Source organism: Lissotriton helveticus, chromosome 3_2 (genome assembly GCF_964261635.1).
Source record: "Lissotriton helveticus chromosome 3_2, aLisHel1.1, whole genome shotgun sequence".
Taxonomy (NCBI): Eukaryota; Metazoa; Chordata; class Amphibia; order Caudata; family Salamandridae; genus Lissotriton; species Lissotriton helveticus.
In genome coordinates, this window is record NC_136062.1 from 289,733,347 (window position 1) to 289,758,355 (window position 25,009).

The following is a 25,009-nucleotide window of genomic DNA, read 5'->3' on the forward strand; positions in this document are numbered from 1 at the left end:
TATAGTAGTTATACTTGCAAAAAATTCCTGCAAGTAGTGCTGTGGCTTTGGGCATTTCCATACTAGGTGAGTTAACATTTCAGTGAGCCCATATTTCCTCCAACAGGGGGCTGGGCATGCATTCGAGCTGGAGAATAATACCAGCACAGACTGATTTTGGTCATGCCCCATTTGCAAGTGCTACTAATGGCAGATGCTCGAGTTCTATGAAAAGTCGTTGTCCATTCTTCGTCCAAGGGAGTTCATTCCAACTTCGACTCCCATCTTCTCTGTGCTAAGGTTTTCATCAAGGGATCAGTATTTTGAAATAATTTATAATTATCTGATAGAAGGTGTTTGTCATTAGATTTGAAAATGAGCCGTTTTTCAAAGGGGCTCAGTGGACGACTGGTGTGGATCTTGATAGAATGGTGGGCCACCCAGCACCGAATGTGCATGTAGTGTATACGTTCTTTCTCTGGGATACCGTGCCCCTCCTATGGTTGACTGAAGAACCGAAGACCCTCTTGTGGAAATCGCAGATAATTGCCTTAGCATGAGCTGAAGCCATTTTAGCTGTGGCACCCATTTTGTTAGCCATGTGATTCTGTCGTCTTCACTGTTGCCTGCCTTTCTTTTCTGCTTGAGTCATCAACTGTAGTTAACTCTTTCAGTATTGAACCAGAGCAATGTATGAGCTCAGAAAGGCCTGTAGTTGCTAGAATGCACCAGTCTTAGAATGTAACTGTCAGGTTGTTCCAACTGATGTAAGCAGTTCTTTCTCCCCTCCCACTTTGCTGACAAAGAATTTTCTATCTGTCCATGTTAGTAAATAGCTATTCCTATGTATACCTGTACCTTCTATTTGAGTCTCCATGCTTATTCAGCAACAAAAGGGGTATAAAAGACCGTTGGTTTCTGTATTCCTTGTACTACCTCATACAGTGCCCGAGGGTGTTGTATTGATGTAGTCCCACTCATGAGTGATTAATAAACATGTTATTTGGTATTCCAGCTTCCGTGCCAATCTCGATTTTGTTGGTTCAAGGACCAGTGGACAGATAAGGGTGAACCCCTGCACTGGTGGGCCCTAAAAAGGCTAATTTCCACAAATTGGCGCCCAACTTGTGGGGCTCATCGGAGACGTGGCCATCCGAAGAAGCGGTCTTGACAGAAAGAAAGGAATCTACCGAGGAGGTACACTGCATGAGGAGACTTTTTTTGTCTTTGCAGACTGACGTGTTTTTCCGGTTTTCCTGATCGGACTCTCCAGGTGGTGGTCGGTCCCCGACTGAGATCTCCTTTGGCGTAAGTTTTTCCAGTGACCATTAGATCGACCCAGAGCTTAGCAGGTGGAGGCTGGAGACTTTTGTCATTTAGTAAAATTCGTAAGTAGAGATACGGACTGCTCTTGAGTGTTCTGCCAGGCCACTTGGTAAATCGGTCTCTTCTTGCCAAGGTTTGGGGGTTTTACCCTATTTTGTTTTGGGTGGGTCTGCAGACCCCTGTAAAAGGCATGCCTTATTATTTGGTAAAGACACAGAGTGTTTACAAACACTCTGCAAGACCAACTGGTAATTCGCCGTATTTTGGAAAAGGTCTGGGGCTAGAGCCTGTCTTCTTTGGTAAGGTCGCTGGAGTGGCACTCTTGATTTTAGATTTGCTTGGCCAAGATTCAGGTTTTGTTTTTTTGTTTGTTGCAATAAACAAAGGGAGGTAATGAGGAGATTTTTGTCTCTACTTGTCATACACGTGAAATAAATACTATTTGATTATAATATTATATTTTATTAGGATGTTTTTGGCATGCCTGCTCCCAGCACACTTCGTAGAATGTGTTGCTGTCTTGGAGGTTCCAATATGGATCTAGAAAGTAGTCAGTCGGTTCCCCTAGAGAGGACACTTAATAGGTTTATGTATATTAAATATGGCAGTTCTTCCATAAATGTATAGTACACTGTGGAACACATATACGATTAAGGATCCTGATCTACAATGGCCAGTAAATGGGTCATTTGATTTTAAGAAGATTCAGTATGATTGAGCAGTGTCTGTTTCAGAGAAAGAGTCAACAAGATATGTTTGATTGTGTGTCTTTACAATTGGTTTGGTTTGAGTACAGTCTGTGGGCTGCCTCTTGTTTTTGTGCTTATTTTTATTTCAAAGAATGAATATGTTAAGTAGCTGCAGGCTACTATGGAAAGTAAAAACAGTAAAACACACAAGGTGATGGACGGAATGTTGCACCTTGGCAAAACATGCACCCCCAGTCACAGATCTGGGTTTAAACCATGGTTATTTTGCTCACGACGCCACCCCAGTTCAGACATGGCCATATGCAAATCAGTCTTGACCCTGTCCCTCATGGTAACAGTCCAGCCCGAACTGCCAAGCCATGTTTTTCCTGGACCGGAATCAAGCATCTTAGGACTGGTTTCTGGCTATCAGCCGTCATCAGCCAGGATAGCTTGACTCCAGTAGTGTAGTGAGCACAGGACCCACATCTGGGCATACCCTTCGCACATAGGGCGAACAGCAACACACACAAGGTGATGGATGGATGGTGGCACATTTGCAAAACATTCACCCCCAGTCACAGATCTGGGTTTAATCCATCATTATGTTGCTCACCACGCCACCCCAGTTCAGACATGGCCATATGCAAATCAGTCTTGACCCTGTGCCTCATGGGAACAGTCCAGCCCGAACTGCCAAGCCATGTCTTCCCTGGACCGGAATCAAGCATCCTAGGACTGGTTTCTGGCTATGAGCCGTCAACAGCCAGGATAGCTTGACTCCAGTGGCGTAGTGAGCACAGGACCCACGTCTGGGCATACCCTTCCCACATAGGGCGAACAGCAAAACACACAAGGTGATGGACAGAATGTTGCACATTGGCAAAACATTCACCCCAGTCACAGATCTGGGTTTAATCCATCGTTATTTTGCTCACCACGCCACCCCAGTTCAGACAGGGCCATATGCAAATCAGTCTTGACCCAGTGCCTCATGGAAACAGTCCAGCTGGCGAACTGCCAAGCTATGTCTTCCCTGGACCGGAATCAAGCATCTTAGGACCGGGTTCTAGCTATAAGCCGTCATCAGCCAGGATAGCTTGACTTCAGTGGCGTAGTGAGCACGGGACCCACGTCGGGGCATACCCTTCCCACATAGGGCGAACAGCAAAACATACAAGGTGATGGACGGAATGTTGCACATTGGCAAAACATTCACCCCCAGTCACAGATCTGGGTTTAATCCATCATTGTTTTCCTCACCACGCCACCCCAGTTCAGACATGGCCATATGCAAATCAGTCTTGACCCTGTGCCTCATGGGAACAGTCCAGCCCGAACTGCCAAGCCATGTCTTCCCTGGACCGGAATCAAGCATCCTAGGACTGGTTTCTGGCTATGAGCCGTCAACAGCCAGGATAGCTTTACTCGAGTGGCGTAGTGAGCACAGGACCCACGTCTGGGCATACCCTTCCCACATAGGGCGAACAGCTAAACACACAAGGTGATGGACGGAATGTTGCACATTGGCAAAAAATTCACCCCCAGTCACAGATCTGGGTTTAATACATCGTTAGTGTGCTCACCACGCCACCCCAGTTCAAACATGGCCATATGCAAATCAGTCTTGATCCTGTGCCTCATGGGAACAGTCCAGCCCGAACTGCCAAGCCATGTCTTCCCTGGACCGGAATCAAGCATCCTAGGACCGGTTTCTGGCTATCCGCCGTCATAAGCCAGGATAGCTTGACTACAGTGGCGTAGTGAGCACGGGACCCACATCTGGGCATACCCTTCCCACATAAGGCAAACAGTAAAACACACAAGGTGATGGATGGAATGTTGCACATTGGCAAAACATTCACCGCCAGTCACACATCTGGGTTTAATCCATCGTTATTTTGCTCATCACGCCACCCCAGATCAGACATGGCCATATGCAAATCAGTCTTGACCCTGTGCCTCATGGGAACAGTCCAGCCCAAACTGCCAAGCCATGTCTTCCCTGGACCGGAATCAAGCATCCTAGGACTGGTTTCTGGCTATGAGCCGTCATCAGCCAGGATAGCTTGACTCCAGTGGCGTAGTGAGCACAGGACCCACGTCTGGGCATACCCTTCCCACATAAGGCAAACAGCAAAACACACAAGGTGATGGATGGAATGTTGCACATTGGCAAAACATTCACACCCAGTCACAGATCTGGGTTTAATCCATCATTGTTTTGCTCACCACGCCACCCCAGTTCAGACATGGCCATATGCAAATCAGTCTTGACCCTGTGCCTCATGGGAACAGTCCAGCCCGAACTGCCAAGCCATGTCTTCCCTGGACCGGAATCAAGCATCCTAGGACTGGTTTCTGGCTATGAGCGGTCATCAGCCAGGATAGCTTGACTCCAGTGGCGTAGTGAGCACAGGACCCACGTCTGGGCATACCCTTCCCACATAGGGCGAACAGCAAAACACACAAGGTGATGGACGGAATGTTGCACATTGGCAAAACATTCACCCCAGTCACAGATCTGGGTTTAATCCATCGTTATTTTGCTCACCACGCCACCCCAGTTCAGACATGGCCATATGCAAATCAGTCTTGACCCAGTGCCTCATGGAAACAGTCCAGCTGGCGAACTGCCAAGCTATGTCTTCCCTGGACCGGAATCAAGCATCTTAGGACCGGGTTCTAGCTATAAGCCGTCATCAGCCAGGATAGCTTGACTTCAGTGGCGTAGTGAGCACGGGACCCACGTCGGGGCATACCCTTCCCACATAGGGCGAACAGCAAAACACACAAGGTGATGGACGGAATGTTGCACATTGGCAAAACATTCACCCCCAGTCCCAGATTTGGGTTTAATCCATCGTTATTTTGCTCACCACGCCTCCCCAGTTCAGACATGGCCATATGCAAATCAGTCTTGACCCAGTGCCTCATTGGAAAAGTCCAGCCCGAACTGCCAAGCCATGTCTTCCCTGGACCAGAAACAAGCATCCTAGGACCGGTTTCTGGCTATCAGCCGTCATCAGCCAGGATAGCTTTACTCGAGTGGCGTAGTGAGCACAGGACCCACGTCTGGGCATACCCTTCCCACATAGGGCGAACAGCTAAACACACAAGGTGATGGACGGAATGTTGCACATTGGCAAAAAATTCACCCCCAGTCACAGATCTGGGTTTAATACATCGTTAGTGTGCTCACCACGCCACCCCAGTTCAAACATGGCCATATGCAAATCAGTCTTGATCCTGTGCCTCATGGGAACAGTCCAGCCCGAACTGCCAAGCCATGTCTTCCCTGGACCGGAATCAAGCATCCTAGGACCGGTTTCTGGCTATCCGCCGTCATAAGCCAGGATAGCTTGACTCCAGTGGCGTAGTGAGCACAGGACCCACATCTGGGCATACCTTTCCCACATAAGGCAAACAGCAAAACACACAAGGTGATGGATGGAATGTCGTACATTGGCAAAACATTCACCGCCAGTCACACATCTGGGTTTAATCCATCGTTATTTTGCTCATCACGCCACCCCAGATCAGACATGGCCATATGCAAATCAGTCTTGACCCTGTGCCTCATGGGAACAGTCCAGCCTCGAACTACCAAGCCATGTCTTCCTTGGACCGGAAGAACAAGTTACCTACCTTCGGTAACGCTTTTTCTGGTAGATACCGTATCTGCCTGTGGATTCCTCACCTTGTGAATATCCCCTTGCATCAGCAACATTCGGAAATTCTTTTTGTAGCTTTGCGCCGACGTGGACGACGTCACAGAGGCATGGCATCGCTCGCGACTCCGATGACGTCACCGACACCATAATAGGCCCACGCCGGCGTGATGACGTCAGTTCCGCCCTTTTTTCCGTGCCTTCGAGGTACACGGACGGACCGACAACAGTAGATATATACACAGCATACAATAGTCAAGATAACACACACAGTGTGAAGACAATGCAGTAATTCAAGTAGAATAAAACACTACTTTTGAGAATAACATATACACATTAAAACATTGCCATTATCTAAAGTATAGAAGAGTGGACAACGGGGAGGCGGGTGGGCATGTGAGGAATCCACAGGCAGATACTGTATCTACCAGAAAAAGCATTACCGAATGTAAGTAACTAGTTCTTCTGATAGATACATCTGCCAGTGGATTCCTCACCTTGTGAATAGAGGCCCACAGCAGTCCCCACCACCGGAGGAGGGTGTCCACTCTCCTATACCAGAAAATCCTGGAGGACAGAGTGCGCAAAGTGGCCGTCCCTCCTCACCTCGGTATCCAAGCAGTAATGCTTCGCAAAAGTGTGGAGGGAGGCTCAAGTTGCCATTCTACAAATGTCCTCAACAGGCACACCCCTAGACAAAGCAGATGTTGAAGACTTTGCTCTAGTAGAATGAGCCCTAATACCCTCTGGAGGTTCCTTACCCGCCAGGGAGTAGCAGATCTTGCTGCATAGTATGATCCATCTTGAAAGTGTGCGCTTGTGCACAGCTTTTCCTTTCTTGCAACCAGCAAATCCAACAAACAGCTGATCATCCACCCCGAACTCTCTTGTCCTGTCCAGGTAGAAGCTCACCGCCCTCTTCGGGTCCAAGCGGTGAAGTCTCTCCTCCTCCTTGGAAGGGTGTGGGGGAGGAAAGAGGGTAGGAAGGGTAACAGACTGTCCTAGATGGAAGGGAGTTACCACCTTAGGCAGAAAAGCAGCCCTGGTCCTAAGAACCATTCGTTCAGCATGAATGGTCAAGAATGGGGGCATTGAACTAAGAGCTTGAAGCTCACTTACCCTCCTTGCCGAGGGAATTGCAACAAGGACGACCGTCTTAAAAGACAAAAGTCTCATGGGACACTTGTGCAAAGGTTCGAAAGGAGAACCCATCAGGAAAGTAAGCACCAGATTTAAGTCCCATTGAGGAACAATAAAGGGAGTAGGAGGAAATTTATTTGCAAGGCCCTTCAAAAATTTTAAAACTACAGGAGATTTGAACAATGACGGCTGATCCGGCAAACAGAGAAATGCAGACCAAGCCGAAAGATAACCCTTAACTGTGGCAACAGCAAACCCTTACTGCGCCAAAGAAAGAGCAAACTGCAGAATATCAGACAAACGAGCCTTCAAAGGGTCAACAGATTTCTCTCCACACCAAGTGACAAATTTAGACCATCTGTATGAATAGATTGATTTGGTGGAGTCACGCCTGGCCGAAAGAATGACATCCACCACATCATGTGGGAGAGAAAAGGAATTCAGGTTGCCCCGTTCAATCTCCAGGCATGAAGGTGTAAGGTCTGAAGGTAGGGGTGTAGAACCTGCCCCTCCATCTGAGAGAGGAGATCTGCCATGAAAGGGAGACAGAGCGGCGGGCACAAGGAGAGGTGGAGAAGATCTGTGTACCACACCCTTCTTGGCCAATTCGGGGCAACCAATATAACTTGGGCCCGGTCTTGGCAAATCTTCCTCAGAACCCGAGGAATCAAGGGTATGGGAGGAAACGCATAAAGGAGTTGCGGGTCCCAACTCAACTGAAACGCGTCCCCCAAGGTTTCCTGCATCGGATACTGGAGGCTGCAGAATGACGGGCAGTGAGCATTCTCGCGAGTGGCGAACAGGTCCACCTGAGGAGTTCCCCACGTCCGAAAGACGTGACGAACGACCTCTGGATGAAGCCTCCACTCGTGGTCGGCTGAGAACTGCCGACTGAGACTGTCTGCACGCACGTTCAGAACTCCGACCAGATGATTTGCCATCAGACAGATCTGATGATCCTGAACCCAGGACCAGAGACGCAGAGCCTCTCTCCAGAGACACTGCGACCCTACTCCTCCCTGCTTGTTCACATACCACATCGCGGTGGTGTTTTCCGTCAGGACCTGAATCGACCGACCGCAAAGGCAAGGGAGGAAGGCCTTGAGCGCCAGACGTATCGCCCGCAATTCCAGAAGGTTGATGTGAAGCAACCTTTCCTCTGGAGACCAAAGACCCTTGACTTCCAGATTCCCCAGATGAGCACCCCACCCTAGAGTGAATGTATCCGTTATCACTGTGGCCATAGCTGGAGGCAGTTGAAAAGGTTTCCCTTGAGACAGGTTGCCTTCCACTCCCCACCAAGTCAGATCCGCTGCAGTTTCTCTGGAGATCCTCACAGACTCCCTGAGATCCCCGTTGTGTTGATACCACTGCCTGCGGAGGCACCACTGGAGTGCCCTCATGTGCCAGCATGCATTGTTGACCAACAGAATGCAGGAAGCCATCAGACCGAGCAGACGCAGGACCTTCAGGACTGGAACGACCGCTCCATTGTGAAATAAAGGAATCACCTCCTGTATGTTGCGAATCCTTTGTGGAGGAGGGAATGCACGACACACAGTTGTATCCAGTACCGCACCTATGAACAGGTTGCGCATGGAGGGCACCAGGTGAGATTTGGGTACATTTATTGAAAAAACCAACCTGTACAACAACTGAGTTGTCACTTGCAGATGATGGAGCACCTTCTCTGGAGATTCTGCTTTGATCAGCCAATCGTCCAGATACGGGAATACTGGTATCCCTGATCTTCTGAGATGTGCTGCCACCACAGCCATCACCTTGGTGAAGACTCGAGGTGCAGTAGTAAGACCAAACGGTAGAACCACAAACTGGTAATGTTGCGATCCCACCGTAAAACAGAGATACTTCCTGTGTGACTGCGGGATAGGGATGTGAAAATATGCATCCTGCAAGTCTATTGACATCATCCAGTCTTCTTCCATCAGCGCCTGAAGAACCTGTGCAAGGGTGAGCATCTTGAACTTTTCCTGTTTTAGATAAAGGTTCAAGATCCTGAGATCCAGGATTGGACGAAGTCTGCCATCCTTCTTGGGAATCAAGAAATACCGGGAGTAGCATCCCTGACCCCTTTCCTGCTCTGGAACCATCTCTATTGCACCCTTTCTTAACAATGTCTGGACTTCCTCCTGCAGGAGTAACAGGTGTTCCTCCGTGTAGAAACCTTGGCAAGGAGGGTAATTCGGAGGGAATTCCCGATAGGGAAGAGCATACCCATTTTCTACGAGATTGAGAACCCAAAGATCTGATGTAACCGATTCCCAATCCCGTAGAAAAAGGGTAAGCCGGCCCCCCACTGGGCACACATGATCCGGAATGGCAGATCTAGGGCTGCTTTTCTGTGGCTAGGGGGTTGGAAGAGGTGGAGGAGGAGGAGGCTTGACGTCCTCGTGGATGAGCTCTTTGCCTACCCCTGTATGATTTATACAGTGGATTCTGCTGTTGCTGCTGCTGCTGCTGCTGTTGACCTTGACGGTAGGGACAAAATGAAGAACGTCCAAAACCTCTAAACCTTTTGGTAGATGAACCTCTAGTCTGCAGCCCCAAAGATTTTGCAGTAGCCCTACTGTCCTTAAACCTTTCCAAGGCTGCATCAGCTTTTTTACCAAAAAGACCAACACCGTCAAAAGGCAAATCCAACAGCGCAGCCTGAACGTCCGCCGAAAAGTCTGATGACTTCAGCCAGGCAGCCCTCTGGAGGCAACAGCAGTTCCCATGATGCGAGCAACTGAATCAGCGGTGTCAAGTCCACTCTGGATCACTTGACGTGCAGCCGCCTGCTCATCAGCCAATACTTCATCAAAATCCTTCCTGTTGTCATCAGGAATTTTAGGAGCCAACAAACGCAAAGAATCCATAAGGGCATGTATGTATCTACCCATAAGGCAAGTGGCATTAGTTGACTTTAAAGCCATATTTGCTGATGAGAAAGACTTCTTCGCAGCCTGATCTTGTTTCTTGGATTTCTTATCCCCAGGCACTTGAGGGAAAGCACCCACAGTCTTTTTTGAACAGGCTGCCTGAATAACCAGACTTTCAGGCGAAGGATGCGAGGATAAAAATTCCCGATCCCCAGGTGCAACTCTCTACCTCCTTGCAACACTTTTAGCAACTGCAGGAGCAGTAAGAGGCTTGCTCCAAACCTCCAAAAATAGGTTCAGTTAATGCTTCATTAAAGGGAAGCAACGGTTCAATAACAGAACTTGGTGAATGGAGTACCTCAGTCAAGAGATTGGACTTATATTCCACCGTAGGCAAGGTTAAATTTAAAAGTTCTGCAGCCTTCCTCATGACCATGTGGTATGGCCTAACATCCTTTGAAGGGGCATCTGACACAGATGGCAGCTCCAATTCTGGAGAAAGTTCCAAACCACTAGCTTCTCCTAGATCGTCAAAACAGTCCTCCTGAAGCTCTCCTTCTTCCATCTCAGCCTCAGCCTCTCTATATCTTTGCTCCTCTATGAGGCGCTGAGCATCCCTTCTGGATCTCTCTTTTAACAGCCGCGCCGTTGGATCCGTGAACGACTCCGACGGAGCCGGTATTGACGTCGAGATCGAATCCGCAAGCCCAGGGCGCTGTTCTCTAGGTCGACTCGGAGCCGGCGACGTCGGTATCGGCGTCAACGATCTCGGCGGCGCCGAGTAATGCCAAGGCGGCGTCGGAGCCGGCATAAATGGCATAAAAGGAGCTGAAGCATAGGAGTGGGGAACTCCTAAATTAAACGCCAGAGGACCCATAGGACCCGAAGGTGCACCAGAGGGGTAGAACGCTCTGGAAAAGACACCATACATAGCGTTTAAAAACGCAGGAGGGTCTTGACATGGAGCTGGGAAAGGTGGGTAAGAACCCACAGACTGACCCTTCAGAGGTTCCGGATTCGCCTCCTCTTCCACAGGTGGACGTGTCATCGAACCCTCATCCAAAGGGACTTCTTCATCCTCTCGAGCCGGAGACGGCGCCTGAGATGGATTCACAACCGGAGTCGGCGATTGAACCTGCGACTCCGAAGGCAAAGCCTGACCTTCTGGATCCAAGACCTCTGGTGATGGAGACACTACATCCTTCTTATGCCTCTTCTTAGGCGACTTCGGTCTCGAGTCCGAATCCTTACCGGAGTGACACCGAGATTCATGTCTTCACTTCTTATGCTTCTTTTTCGACTTCGAAGCATGACCGGATGACGACTTCGAAAGCGGCGCCGATTGTGATCTTCACCTCGACCTCGCCCTTCTCGAACGAGATCTCGAAGACTTCTTATCATTACTTCCTCTTAACTTCGCCATTAAAAGCTTAGTCTTCCCTCTCTCGTAGCGCCTTCGGATTCATCTTCTTGCACGAAGAACAGCTATCAACATCATGGTCCAAACTCAGGCACCAGATACAGTCCTCGTGCGGGTCCGTGATCGACATCATTTTGCCGCACTCTCTACATGGCTTGAATCCGGTCTTCTTAGTCGACATCTTTCAATGAGCCAAAGAAGCAAGAAAACAGAGAAAACAGTAACAAAGTTACCAACAGCTACAGATATTCCCCGAAACCGTTAGCGTCGACGACGCGGAAATAAGGGAACTGACGTCATCACGCCAGCGTGGGCCTATTATGGTGTCGGTGACGTCATCGGAGTCGCGAGTGATGCCGTGCCTCTGTGACGTCGTCCACGTCGGCGCGAAGCTACAAAAAGAATTTCCGAATGTTGCTGACGCAAGGGGATATTCACAAGGTGAGGAATCCACTGGCAGATGCATCCATCAGAATCAAGCATCCTAGGAACAGTTTCTGGCTATCAGCCGTCATCAGCCAGGATAACTTGACTCCAGTGGCGTAGTGAGCACGGGACCCACGTCTGGGCATACCCTTCCCACAAAGGGCGAACAGCAAAACACACAAGGTGATGGACGGAATGTTGCACATTGGCAAAACATTTACCCCCAGTCACAGATCTGGGTTTAATCCATCGTTATTTTGCTCACCATGTCACAGTAACAAAGTATAGATGAGTGAACATTCAATTATTACATTGCCACAATGGTAAATTTTTTTAATTAAAACTCGAAGCAGAATTACTTAGCCTTCCATATAAAAAGAGATACCACTTGTAAATGTTATCTCACAACAAATAAAGCGCTTTGAGACCTTTGGGTATAGCTAGAGCTCAATAATGTTAAAACTAACTTTACCTAGAAAAAGGCACTCAATAGGAAAAAGTAGGCCTCACAGAGAAAAATGAATTTGTGTGTTTTATACAACTAGGACTTAACATAATTAAAAATAGATGCCCAACATTTTGTTAGTACTGCCTATCAGCTGTGCAAAATGTTACAGCACTATCCTTAGATACATCATATTCAATATTAAAAGACAACCACATTATATGAGTAATTGGTTGCTGCTAAAATAAAAGTGTCCTCCTTTTACCACACTGCAAACAATAGATTTTGACTGGCTTGGAATGCCTGGTTTTTAATAGAATGAACTGAGCCTCATTCCAGCACCAGAAAGAGAGATTTTAACAGCTCAAGCTGTCTGTCCGAAGGAAGCTGTCTGTCAGAGCAGAGGGAGGTAATGAGTGGTTTATCAACTTTTTAGGGTTTCTGTGAGGACATTAGACTACAGCATATTGCTGTCATATTGGAAACAGACAGCATTATAAGGGGCCCTGTGCCATTAAATGTCACTCAGGATTTATCAGTCCTAGAGCACAGGGCCTTCTCTCCTGAAAAAGTGTACAAGCTAACACCTGCCGGTCATAAAACACAGCTGAATAAATAAGACAGGCTTTACCCAGGCACAAGCTACAAATAAACACTGTGGCAACTAGGTTTTAAGTTAGTACAAAATGGCATAAAAGCACGTGCATTAAAGACTACTAATTTTGAAAGTTACAAATATAGCTTCATTATTTTGGATGAAAGTAAAAGGATAAAAGTAAGGACTTTCTTTCTTGTTGCTTTCCTAAGAATAACATCTGTAGATCTGATGATAAATAATTACTACTTTCTAAAGGGTGGAACAAACTTTCGATGTTTCAGTAAAGCTTGTGTGCTTAGTTTCAAAAGAACTTTTGTAAGTGTTACAAATAAATGCATTTAGAGACTAAAGGAAAGGAATGAGGCTTGCTTTTCATATGTAGAAACAACAAAAGGGTTAGTGATCATTATTCAAAAAATTACTATATGAAAAAAATGATTACAAGTAATTGCACTAAAATTGTTTTTGCATTATTATGATCTTTATAATGTCTAATAACACTATTGTGAAAATTCAATAGAAAATTACCCTGTGCAAAGTGTGCCTTAAGATTTCAATGTCCAAATGGTTAAACATATTGCGCATCAAAACTAAAAAGGTGAATATTAGTTTCTGTGGCAATGACAATATTACTGTATCCTAGTGACAAACTTAAAATATGATTTCTAGTATGGCCTAATGGCTGCAGTCTTGAATACAATTAAAAGTTATACAAAAAGAGTAGCTGTAGAGACATGTGAATTACATCGCACGTCTTAATGCACAATAGTTCTGGGCGCATTATGGCGTTCTGAAAACAAATATTTTGAGCTAGATCTTTAGGTGCTAGAACGCACACTGCACAGGAATAAAACAAATAAAGAGAAAAATTTACATCCTACCTTTAAAATATCAGCACACAGGCACGGAGCAGGGATGCCTTTAGTCATGATTCTGGAAGAGTTACTTTGAATTGTAATGGCAACATGGGAATACCTTTGCTCAGACGAGGGACAACAGGTTTAAGGGTCAGAGGCCAAGTTCTGTATTTAACAAACTAGCACGGCTGAAAGCAAAATACCCACACAGGAGGGTTTCTTTCTGACAGCCTTGCTCTGGCACTTCGACATTGGAAGACATTCCGAAGGAAGAGGCCAGAGCATCGAGAGAGAGGTTTTGCTTATTATTTTTGGCAAAAGACCAGGCAGGTTCGATAAAGCCATTAGCGTGAAGGAGGGGCAGCAGTGTCTGTGGGCCATGTGCAGAGAGCAGCTCTTCTATGCTATTGGCTATGTCCAAACAAACTGAATAAGATAGCCACTGAAATACATCAGAGCCCTGGAACTTGGAACAGGACTGGGTGGTTTTGGGATTTGCTTTCTGCTTGGGGTAGGAAAATATTGTCAGTTCTGTTTGTGATAATCGCCATTATTTTCTGTGTGTTCATTACAGCCCGATGCTCTCTTCCCTTTGTGCGTCTACCTGTACCTCATGTATACCAACCAAACAAAATGCCAAGAATGTAAATGCCCGACTAGTAACTGAACAAGAAATAAGAGAACTTGATATAGGTAATAACTTTCGTGTTTCTTCTACTGTATAGCGATGTCTTCAGCTAATGCTCAATGGGCTATCTGTGGAAATCGCATATAATTGCCTTAGCATGAGCTGAAGCCATTTTAGTTGTGGCACCCATTTTGTTAGCCATGTGATTGTCGTCTTCACTGTTGCCTGCCTTTCTATTCTGCTTGAGTCATCAACTGTAGTTAACTCCTTCAGTACTGAGCCAGATCAATGTATGAGCTCAGAAAGGCCTGTAGTTGCTAGAATGCACCTGTCTTAGAATGTAACTGTCAGGCTGTTCCAACTGATGTATTTAACAAGAAGGGGTGGTGATGGACAGAGTTTCTGAATTAAGCAGAATACTCTCACCCAGTCAAGAGATCAGGGCTAGATCCAACACCGTTTTTTAGCTCACTGCACCATCCCAGTTCAGAACCTGGCTATATGCAAATTAGTCTGTTCCTGTCCCAGTGCATGATGGGAACAGGGCAAACCAAACTACCAAGCCAATTCTTACACTGGGAAGGAAACAAGCTTCCGGGGACCGGTTTCTGCCATTTCAGGCGTCGTCGACCCGGCTTGCTTGAATCCTGATGGTGCAATGAGCAAGGGACTCACATCTGAGTATACCCTTCCACGCTTAGGGTGGACAAAATATTTAACAACAAGGGGTGGTGATGGACAGAGTTTCTGAATTAAGCAGAATACTCTCACCCATTCAAGAGATCAGGGCTAGATCCAACACCGTTTTTTAGCTCACTGCACCATCCCAGTTCAGAACCTGGCTATATGCAAATTAGTCTGTTCCTGTCCCAGTGCATGATGGGAACAGGGCAAACCAAACTACCAAACCAATTCTTACACTGGGAAGGAAACAAGCTTCCGGGGACCGGTTTCTGCCATTTCAGGCGTCGTCGGCCCGGCTTGCTTGAATCCTGATGGTGCAATGAGCAAGGGACTCACATCTGAGTATACCCTTCCACGCTTAGGGTGGACAAAATATTTAACAACAAGGGGTGGTGATGGACAGAGTTTCTGAAATAAGCAGAATACTCTCACCCAGTCAAGAGATCAGGGCTAGATCCAACACCGTTTTTTAGCTCACTGCACCATCCCAGTTCAGAACCTGGCTATATGCAAATTAATCTGTTCCTGTCCCAGTGCATGATGGGAACAGGGCAAACCAAACTACCAAGCCAATTCTTACACTGGGAAGGAAACAAGCTTCCGGGGACCGGTTTCTGCCATTTCAGGCGTCGTCGGCCCGGCTTGCTTGAATCCTGATGGTGCAATGAGCAAGGGACTCACATCTGAGTAAACCCTTCCACGCTTAGGGTGGACAAAATATTTAACAACAAGGGGTGGTGATGGACAGAGTTTCTGAATTAAGCAGAATACTCTCACCCAGTCAAGAGATCAGGGCTAAATCCAACACCGTTTTTTAGCTCACTGCACCATCCCAGTTCAGAACCTGGCTATATGCAAATTAGTCTGTTCCTGTCCCAGTGCATGATGGGAACAGGGCAAACCAAACTACCAAGCCAATTCTTACACTGGGAAGGAAACAAGCTTCCGGGGACCGGTTTCTGCCATTTCAGGCGTCGTCGGCCCGGCTTGCTTGAATCCTGATGGTGCAATGAGCAAGGGACTCACATCTGAGTATACCCTTCCACGCTTAGGGTGGACAAAATATTTAACAACAAGGGGTGGTGATGGACAGAGTTTCTGAATTAAGCAGAATACTCTCACCCAGTCAAGAGATCAGGGCTAGATCCAACACCGTTTTTTAGCTCACTGCACCATCCCAGTTCAGAACCTGGCTATATGCAAATTAGTCTGTTCCTGTCCCAGTGCATGATGGGAACAGGGCAAACCAAACTACCAAGCCAATTCTTACACTGGGAAGGAAACAAGCTTCCGGGGACCGGTTTCTGCCATTTCAGGCGTCGTCGGCCCGGCTTGCTTGAATCCTGATGGTGCAATGAGCAAGGGACTCACATCTGAGTATACCCTTCCACGCTTAGGGTGGACAAAATATTTAACAACAAGGAGTGGTGATGGACAGAGTTTCTGAATTAAGCAGAATACTCTCACCCAGTCAAGAGATCAGGGCTAGATCCAACACTGTTTTTTAGCTCACTGCACCATCCCAGTTCAGAACCTGGCTATATGCAAATTAGTCTGTTCCTGTCCCAGTGCATGATGGGAACAGGGAAACCAAACTACCAAGCCAATTCTTACACTGGGAAGGAAACAAGCTTCAGGGGACCGGTTTCTGCCATTTCAGGCATTGTCGGCCCGGCTTGCTTGAATCCTGATGGTGCAATGAGCAAGGGACTCACATCTGAGTCTACCCTTCCACACTTAGGGTGGACAAAATATTTAACAACAAGGGGTGGTGATGGACAGAGTTTCTGAATTAAGCAGAATACTCTCACCCAGTCAAGAGATCAGGGCTAGATCCAACACCGTTTTTTAGCTCACTGCACCATCCCAGTTCAGAACCTGGCTATATGCAAATTAGTCTGTTCCTGTCCCAGTGCATGATGGGAACAGGGCAAACCAAACTACCAAGCCAATTCTTACACTGGGAAGGAAACAAGCTTCCGGGGACCGGTTTCTGCCATTTCAGGCGTCGTCGGCCCGACTTGCTTGAATCCTGATGGTGCAATGAGCAAGGGACTCACATCTGAGTATACCCTTCCACGCTTAGGGTGGACAAAATATTTAACAACAAGGGGTGGTGATGGACAGAGTTTCTGTTCATCACCACCCCCTTTTCTGAATCGTTTTTGGCCACTATAGGTGTGGCAGGGTGTACTCAGACATGAGTCCCTTGCTCACTGCTCCATCAGGATTCAAGCAAGCCGGGCCGACGACGGCTGTAATGCCAGAAACCGGTCTCGGAAGCTTGTCTCCTTTCTGGTGAAGAATTGGCTTGGTAGTTTGGTCTGCCCTGTTCCCATGATGCACTGGGCCAGGGACAGACTAATTTGCATATAGCCAGGTTCTGAGCTGGGATGGGGCAGTGAGCTAAATAACGGTGATGGATCAAGCCCTGATCTTTGGACTGGGTAAGAGTGGTCTGCTTAATTCAGACACTCTGTTCATCACCACCCCCTTTTCTGAATCGTTTTTGGCCACTATAGGTGTGGCAGGGTATACTCAGACATGAGTCCCTTGCTCACTGCTCCATCAGGATTCAAGCAAGCCGGGCCGACGACGGCTGTAATGCCAGAAACCGGTCCCCAGAAGCTTGTCTCCTTTCTGGTGAAGAATTGGCTTGGTAGTTTGGTCTGCCCTGTTCCCATGATGCACTGGGCCTGGGACAGACTAATTTGCATATAGCCAGGTTCTGAGCTGGGATGGGGCAGTGAGCTAAATAACGGTGATGGATCAAGCCCTGATCTTTGGACTGGGTAAGAGTGGTCTGCTTAATTCAGACACTCTGTTCATCACCACCCCCTTTTCTGAATCGTTTTTGGCCACTATAGGTGTGGCAGGGTATACTCAGACATGAGTCCCTTGCTCACTGCTCCATCAGGATTCAAGCAAGCCGGGCCGACGACGGCTGTAATGCCAGAAACCGGTCCCCGGAAGCTTGTCTCCTTTCTGGTGAAGAATTGGCTTGGTAGTTTGGTCTGCCCTGTTCCCATGATGCACTGGGCCAGGGACAGACTAATTTGCATATAGCCAGGTTCTGAGCTGGGATGGGGCAGTGAGCTAAATAACGGTGATGGATCAAGCCCTGATCTTTGGACTGGGTAAGAGTGGTCTGCTTAATTCAGACACTCTGTTCATCACCACCCCCTTTTCTGAATCGTTTTTGGCCACTATAGGTGTGGCAGGGTATACTCAGACATGAGTCCCTTGCTCACTGCTCCATCAGGATTCAAGCAAGCCGGGCCGACGACGGCTGTAATGCCAGAAACCGGTCCCCGGAAGCTTGTCTCCTTTCTGGTGAAGAATTGGCTTGGTAGTTTGGTCTGCCCTGTTCCCATGATGCACTGGGCCAGGGACAGACTAATTTGCATATAGCCAGGTTCTGAGCTGGGATGGGGCAGTGAGCTAAATAACGGTGATGGATCAAGCCCTGATCTTTGGACTGGGTAAGAGTGGTCTGCTTAATTCAGACACTCTGTTCATCACCACCCCCTTTTCTGAATCGTTTTTGGCCACTATAGGTGTGGCAGGGTATACTCAGGCATGAGTCTCTTGCTCACTGCTCCATCAGGATTCAAGCAAGCCGGGCCGACGACGGCTGTAATGCCAGAAACCGGTCCCCGGAAGCTTGTCTCCTTTCTGGTGAAGAATTGGCTTGGTAGTTTGGTCTGCCCTGTTCCCATGATGCACTGGGCCAGGGACAGACTAATTTGCATATAGCCAGGTTCTGAGCTGGGATGGGGCAGTGAGCTAAATAACGGTGATGGATCAAGCCCTGATCTTTGAACTGGGTAAGAGTGGTCTGCTTAATTCAGACACTCTGTTCATCACCACCCCCTTTTCTGAATCGTTTTTGGCCACTATAGGTGTGGCAGGGTATACTCAGACATGAGTCCCTTGCTCACTGCTCCATCAGGATTCAAGCAAGCCGGACCGACGACGGCTGTAATGCCAGAAACCGGTCGCCGGAAGCTTGTCTCCTTTCTGGTGAAGAATTGGCTTGGTAGTTTGGTCTGCCCTGTTCCCATGATGCACTGGGCCAGGGACAGACTAATTTGCATATAGCCAGGTTCTGAGCTGGGATGGGGCAGTGAGCTAAATAACGGTGATGGATCAAGCCCTGATCTTTGGACTGGGTAAGAGTGGTCTGCTTAATTCAGACACTCTGTTCATCACCACCCCCTTTTCTGAATCGTTTTTGGCCACTATAGGTGTGGCAGGGTATACTCAGACATGAGTCCCTTGCTCACTGCTCCATCAGGTTTCAAGCAAGCCGGGCCGACGACGGCTGTAATGCCAGAAACCGGTCGCCGGAAGCTTGTCTCCTTTCTGGTGAAGAATTGGCTTGGTAGTTTGGTCTGCCCTGTTCCCATGATGCACTGGGCCAGGGACAGACTAATTTGCATATAGCCAGGTTCTGAGCTGGGATGGGGCAGTGAGCTAAATAACGGTGATGGATCAAGCCCTGATCTTTGGACTGGGTAAGAGTGGTCTGCTTAATTTAGACACTCTGTTCATCACCACCCCCTTTTCTGAATCGTTTTTGGCCACTATAGGTGTGGCAGGGTATACTCAGACATGAGTCCCTTGCTCACTGCTCCATCAGGATTCAAGCAAGCCGGGCTGACGACGGCTGTAATGCCAGAAACCGGTCCCCGGAAGCTTGTCTTCTTTCTGGTGAAGAATTGGCTTGGTAGTTTGGTCTGCCCTGTTCCCATGATGCACTGGGCCAGGGACAGACTAATTTGCATATAGCCAGGTTCTGAGCTGGGATGGGGCAGTGAGCTAAATAACGGTGATGGATCAAGCCCTGATCTTTGGACTGGGTAAGAGTGGTCTGCTTAATTCAGACACTCTGTTCATCACCACCCCCTTTTCTGAATCGTTTTTGGCCACTATAGGTGTGGCAGGGTATACTCAGACATGAGTCCCTTGCTCACTGCTCCATCAGGATTCAAGCAAGCCGGGCCGACGACGGCTGTAATGCCAGAAACCGATCCCCGGAAGCTTGTCTCCTTTCTGGGGAAGAATTGGCTTGGTAGTTTGGTCTGCCCTGTTCCCATGATGCACTGGGCCAGGGACAGACTAATTTGCATATAGCCAGGTTCTGAGCTGGGATGGGGCAGTGAGCTAAATAACGGTGATGGATCAAGCCCTGATCTTTGGACTGGGTAAGAGTGGTCTGCTTAATTCAGACACTCTGTTCATCACCACCCCCTTTTCTGAATCGTTTTTGGCCACTATAGGTGTGGCAGGGTATACTCAGACATGAGTCCCTTGCTCACTGCTCCATCAGGATTCAAGCAAGCCGGGCCCATGACGGCTGTAATGTCAGAAACCGGTCCCCGGAAGTTTGTCTCCTTTCTGGTGAAGAATTGGCTTGGTAGTTTGGTCTGCCCTGTTCCCATGATGCACTGGGCCAGGGACAGACTAATTTGCATATAGCCAGGTTCTGAGCTGGGATGGGGCAGTGAGCTAAATAACGGTGATGGATCAAGCCCTGATCTTTGGACTGGGTAAGAGTGGTCTGCTTAATTCAGACACTCTGTTCATCACCACCCCCTTTTCTGAATCGTTCCAACTGATGTAATTAGTTCTGTCTCCCCTCCCACTCTGCTGACAAAGTGGTTTCTATCTGTCCGTGTTAGACAATAGCTATTCCTGTGTATGCCTGTACCTTCTATTTGAGTCTCCATGCTTACTCAGCAACAAACCAGGTATAAAGGACCCTTGGTTTCTGTATTCCTTGTACTACCTCATACAGTGCCCGAGGGTGTTGTATTGATGTAGTCCCATTCATGAGCGATTAATAAACTTGTTATTTGATATTCCGGCTTCCAATCTCAATTTTCGTTGGTTCAAGGGCCAGTGGACCGATAAGGGTGAACCCCTGCACCGGTGGGCCCCTAAAAAGGCTCATTTCCACAGTCTATGCCATATTAATCAAATTTTGCAGCCTGGTTTTCAAAGTCTCTGCAGCCTAAAAAATAGGCATTCTAACAACTGGAGCGAGGTTGGAGACACAAATAAAGATGTGAAGATAAGTTAATCTATAAAGCAGCACTAAAACGTTTTTGGAAACATATTAGGAAAACAAATTGAAGAAGCAGAAAAACTTTGTACTCCATTTTTTCAGATTGTGAATTGTTTTTAAAATCCAAAAGCAGCTATACAATCGCTCCTAGCGTCTCAAGCTCTGGTGTATAATCTTTCCTTATTTTTCCATGAAAAGGTGGAAAATATTTACTCTAATTTAAATGGAAGAAAATCCAACATTTAAATAGCATCACCTTAGGACTCCTGAATCAGAAAGCATTTTCATTTAACACCTTGAGCAATGTATTATTTATATGGTCACTTAAAGAAGCAGAATTTTCAAACGTGTTGAAAAAGGTTCTTGCCCAACCACAGCTGAAAAAGAGAAATCGTGATCCATCAATTCTAAGTAATTCTAGATCCATTTCACCACTAGCTGCAATGGGATAAATGTTAGACACTCTGGTGACTGTCCAAATTACCAGGTACATAGAAAAGAACGATATTCTTCACATGTCCTAATCTGGTTTTCTTGCAGGGTTTAGTACCGAATCTGCACTTCGAGATTACAGAATACATCAAGAGTAACCTAGACTTCGACAAAAAAGGGTGGTCATGCTCCTTGATCTATCGGCCATGTTTGACACTGTGTCCCACCATATCCTATTGCAAAGATTCAGTGGCATCGTGGAAAAAGCTTGTCAGTGGATACAATTTCTTGTAACAAATAGGCAACAAGCTGTTTATATTTTGGATGTGTAGTAGGGGCCTGCAGTTGAATTCAGACAAATCAGAGATTTTAGTTTTTGGGAATGTATCTTTACTGGACATACGGAGATTATGGAGTTAGAGGACTCGCTTATTCCAACACCTGTTGCAAGGAATCTAATGGTGAAACTGGATACTTAACTATTGTTTCAACTACAGGTACAGTCAATTCCAGTATTGCCCTATTGAAATCATTAAGACAGACATTAACATTTCTTCCAATCTCTATGCGGATAGATATTGTACATAACCTAATTACATCCAGGCCCCTATTATACTAATGTATTACATCTGGGGGCGCCTAGAAAACCTATAAAGAGGCTGCAAAGAGTTCTGAATGCGTCAGCAACACTGATTTAAAACATTTCTAAAAGGCAGTCGGAATGAAAAGGCCTGGTGCTTTTACATTGGTTACCAGTCACGCAAAGAAATAACTCTAAGGTTCTAATGATTACCCACAGAGCCTTACTCAAAAAGGGCTCACTGAATATCCAAAAGAGAATAAAAAAAATACATACCTCTTAGAACACTTCGCTCAGCAAGTCAAAATCTGCTATGTTTCTCCAAGATATATAAGGTGAGACCAGGAGGGATGTCTATTGCCTTTCAGGCTGCTACTCTTTGGAACTCCCTGACTACCAATCTTCAAGGCACAGCTTCTAGATCTGTTTTCAAATGGACCAAGCATTTGCAATGCACTACATCTCACATTTAGGCTAGCTTGGGCTATTGGCATTGTAAATGGCAATGCCTTTTATTTATGTTTGGGTTTTTAAAATTGCAATTGCTTGATTTCTGTTTTTGTTGCGCGCTTTTTCTTTCCAGGGGAGCGGGGAGGGGCTAAGTTGAAATCCACACTCGCTGGCCAGCGCTGTGCAGAAACAAAAGCATATATTGAAGCACGGCGCTCACCTCGGCTTCTTAAATCTAAATTGAAAGCGCCGCCATTTATAAATAAAGGCCCTAAAAATGACAAAATAATGAAGTAAAACTATCACAAAATGTGTTGCATAATGCCACAAAATATGCGTTTTGTTGCTGCACAATTTACGCAACCCTGCCACATAATTTGACCCTCCTGTGTCGCATAATTCCAGTGGCCCTGGTTTTGAAGCATCAGCAAAGTGGGCCTATCTATCTATCTATCTTGGCATTTGTATAGCGCGCTACTCACCCGGAAGGGTCTCTAGGCGCTGGGGGAGAGGGGTACGCTTACTGCTCGAAAAGCCAGATCTTGAGTTGCTTCCTGAAGGAGAGATGGTCCTGGGTTAGTCGAAGGTGGATGGGGAGGGAGTTCCATGTCTTGGCAGCCAGGTAGGAGAAGGATCTTCCTCCGGCTGTGGTTCTGCGGATGCGTGGAACGGTGGCGAGGGCTAGGGTTCTCTCATACATGCAGCTCGGTTCTGCAGCCTTGCCTTGCTAAGCTTGAATACATCTTAAACAGATTATTTTAAACAGAGTTTTCCTTTAATTTAATTTTAATGTGAGTGATATATGGGAGTCTATTAAAGACATTTTCCTTAGAAATGTTTTCGGTTTTCTACACTATGCAACATCCATTAAAAAAATGTTTATTTTAGATAAAATCAGGATGTCACAAATGAGAAATAGGTGGGGTTACAAAGACTATTTGCAATAATATTAGTGAGCTGCTGCTGTATATTCAAAAAATGAATGCATGTTACTATTCTTAAATAATAAATGCAAACACATTTAGAATATGGACCAGTTTGCCTGTGCACTTCCAGTGACCTGGCCAAAGAGGGCATGAAAGAGATGAAACTGGATCACGAATCCAAAGCTGTTACGAACATGGGCCCCCAGATTACATTTGGCCCAGGGCCCCCGAAATATTTAAGATGTCCCTGGGATGTACTGTGCTCCTTTACTCTTGTGATGGTGGCGAGAAAGCACAGGAGAACAATAAGTGCTACCCTGCGGACTAAGGGATGGTTGGCTGGTACAGCAGTCTCCGCACGACTCATCCTGGACATTCCCCGACACAGCCACATCTCCGGCCACCTGAGAGACCTGCACTGGCTCCCCGTCAACAAGAGGATCACGTTCAGGCTCCTCACCCACGCACACAAGGCCCTCCACGACCTGAGCCCGAAGTACCTCAACAACCGCCTGACCTTCTACGCGCCCACCCGCCAGCTACAATCGACAAGCCTCGCCCTCCCCACCGTACCACGCATCCGCAAAGCCACCGCCGGGGGAAGATCCTTCTCCTACCTGGCAGCCAAGACATGGAACTCCCTCCCGATCCACCTCCGGCTGACCCAGGATCATCTCTCCTTCAGGAAGCTCCTCAAGACCTGGCTCTTCGAGCAGTAACTAACCCCTCCCCCCCAGCGCCTTGAGACCCTTCCGGGTGAGTAGCGCACTATACAAATGTCCTTGATTGATTGATTGGAGGGAGCAGTTGCATGGTGACTGGCGAGCCTGGTTGACAGTGACAGCTATGGGAGAAGTGTGGTAGGTTGATTGGTTTGGAACTTGGCATAACGCTGGAAGTGTGGCACAGTAAGTGACTAGCACAAGAGCAGCTAGGCAGCAATAGTGTGACTGGCACAGCAATCCGGAAACTCGTATAGCTGTGGACGAGTGTACAAATGTGAGTAGCAGAGCAGTGAGTGATATTGGCTACAGTGGGGGACTGGTGTACATGTCAGCTAATTGGTACAGCTGGGTTTTCTGGCACAGTGGTGGGATGGCTGGCAAAGCACCGTGGATGGATAATAGTTGCACGATGGCCCCTCTTGTACGCTGCATCACAACGGACCTCTGTATGTATGCAGTAGTTAGTACATACACAGAGCGCGCCTGTAATTCGCTGATCGCGGGACCCCTTAGGAAGTCTGCACAAAGACGTGCATTTTTTTTAGAAACATTGTGTAGCCCGCCAACCCCCTGCACCTTGGTGTCCCAGGCTCCACTGCAGCTGTCGGCCTCCGCCCAGTGCAGGGCTGAACATCTGTCCTGTCGCCCATGCCACCTCTCCTCCGCTTGCTGCCGCTAGTACAGGGTGACGGGGGCTCGGATGTCCGGGTTCACCAGGGTGCTGAGGGAGGAGGCGGCCGGCACTGAAGCGCTGTGCAACTGGTCCATACTGCTTACAGCCTATTTATTTTATTTTATTTTATTTATGCGTTTTTATATAGCGCGGACTTTACCCGAAGGTGTCAGAGCGCTTCACAATAGGAACAGAACTGATACATGAGAACATTTCAAGTGAGCAAAATACAAAAGCAAACATTACATTAAATGAAGCAAAAATGACAATTGTGAGCCAACAAAATATAAGAGGCAGCAAACGGTGCATTACAAAAGTGACAATCGTGAGCCAACAAAATACAAGAGGTAGCAAACGGTGTATTACAGGAGGAAAAAGTGACGTGTGCAGGTTACAAAAGCGTACAAA

At 47.2% G+C, this 25,009-nt stretch overlaps 1 protein-coding gene across 4 annotated transcripts in view; it reads right to left on the reverse strand.

Annotated features, from left to right (window-relative positions):
• ALPK3 (alpha kinase 3) overlaps window positions 1–25,009 on the reverse strand; it is a 1,275,893-nt gene that overhangs the window by 897,469 nt on the left and 353,415 nt on the right. The window lies entirely within an intron of this gene.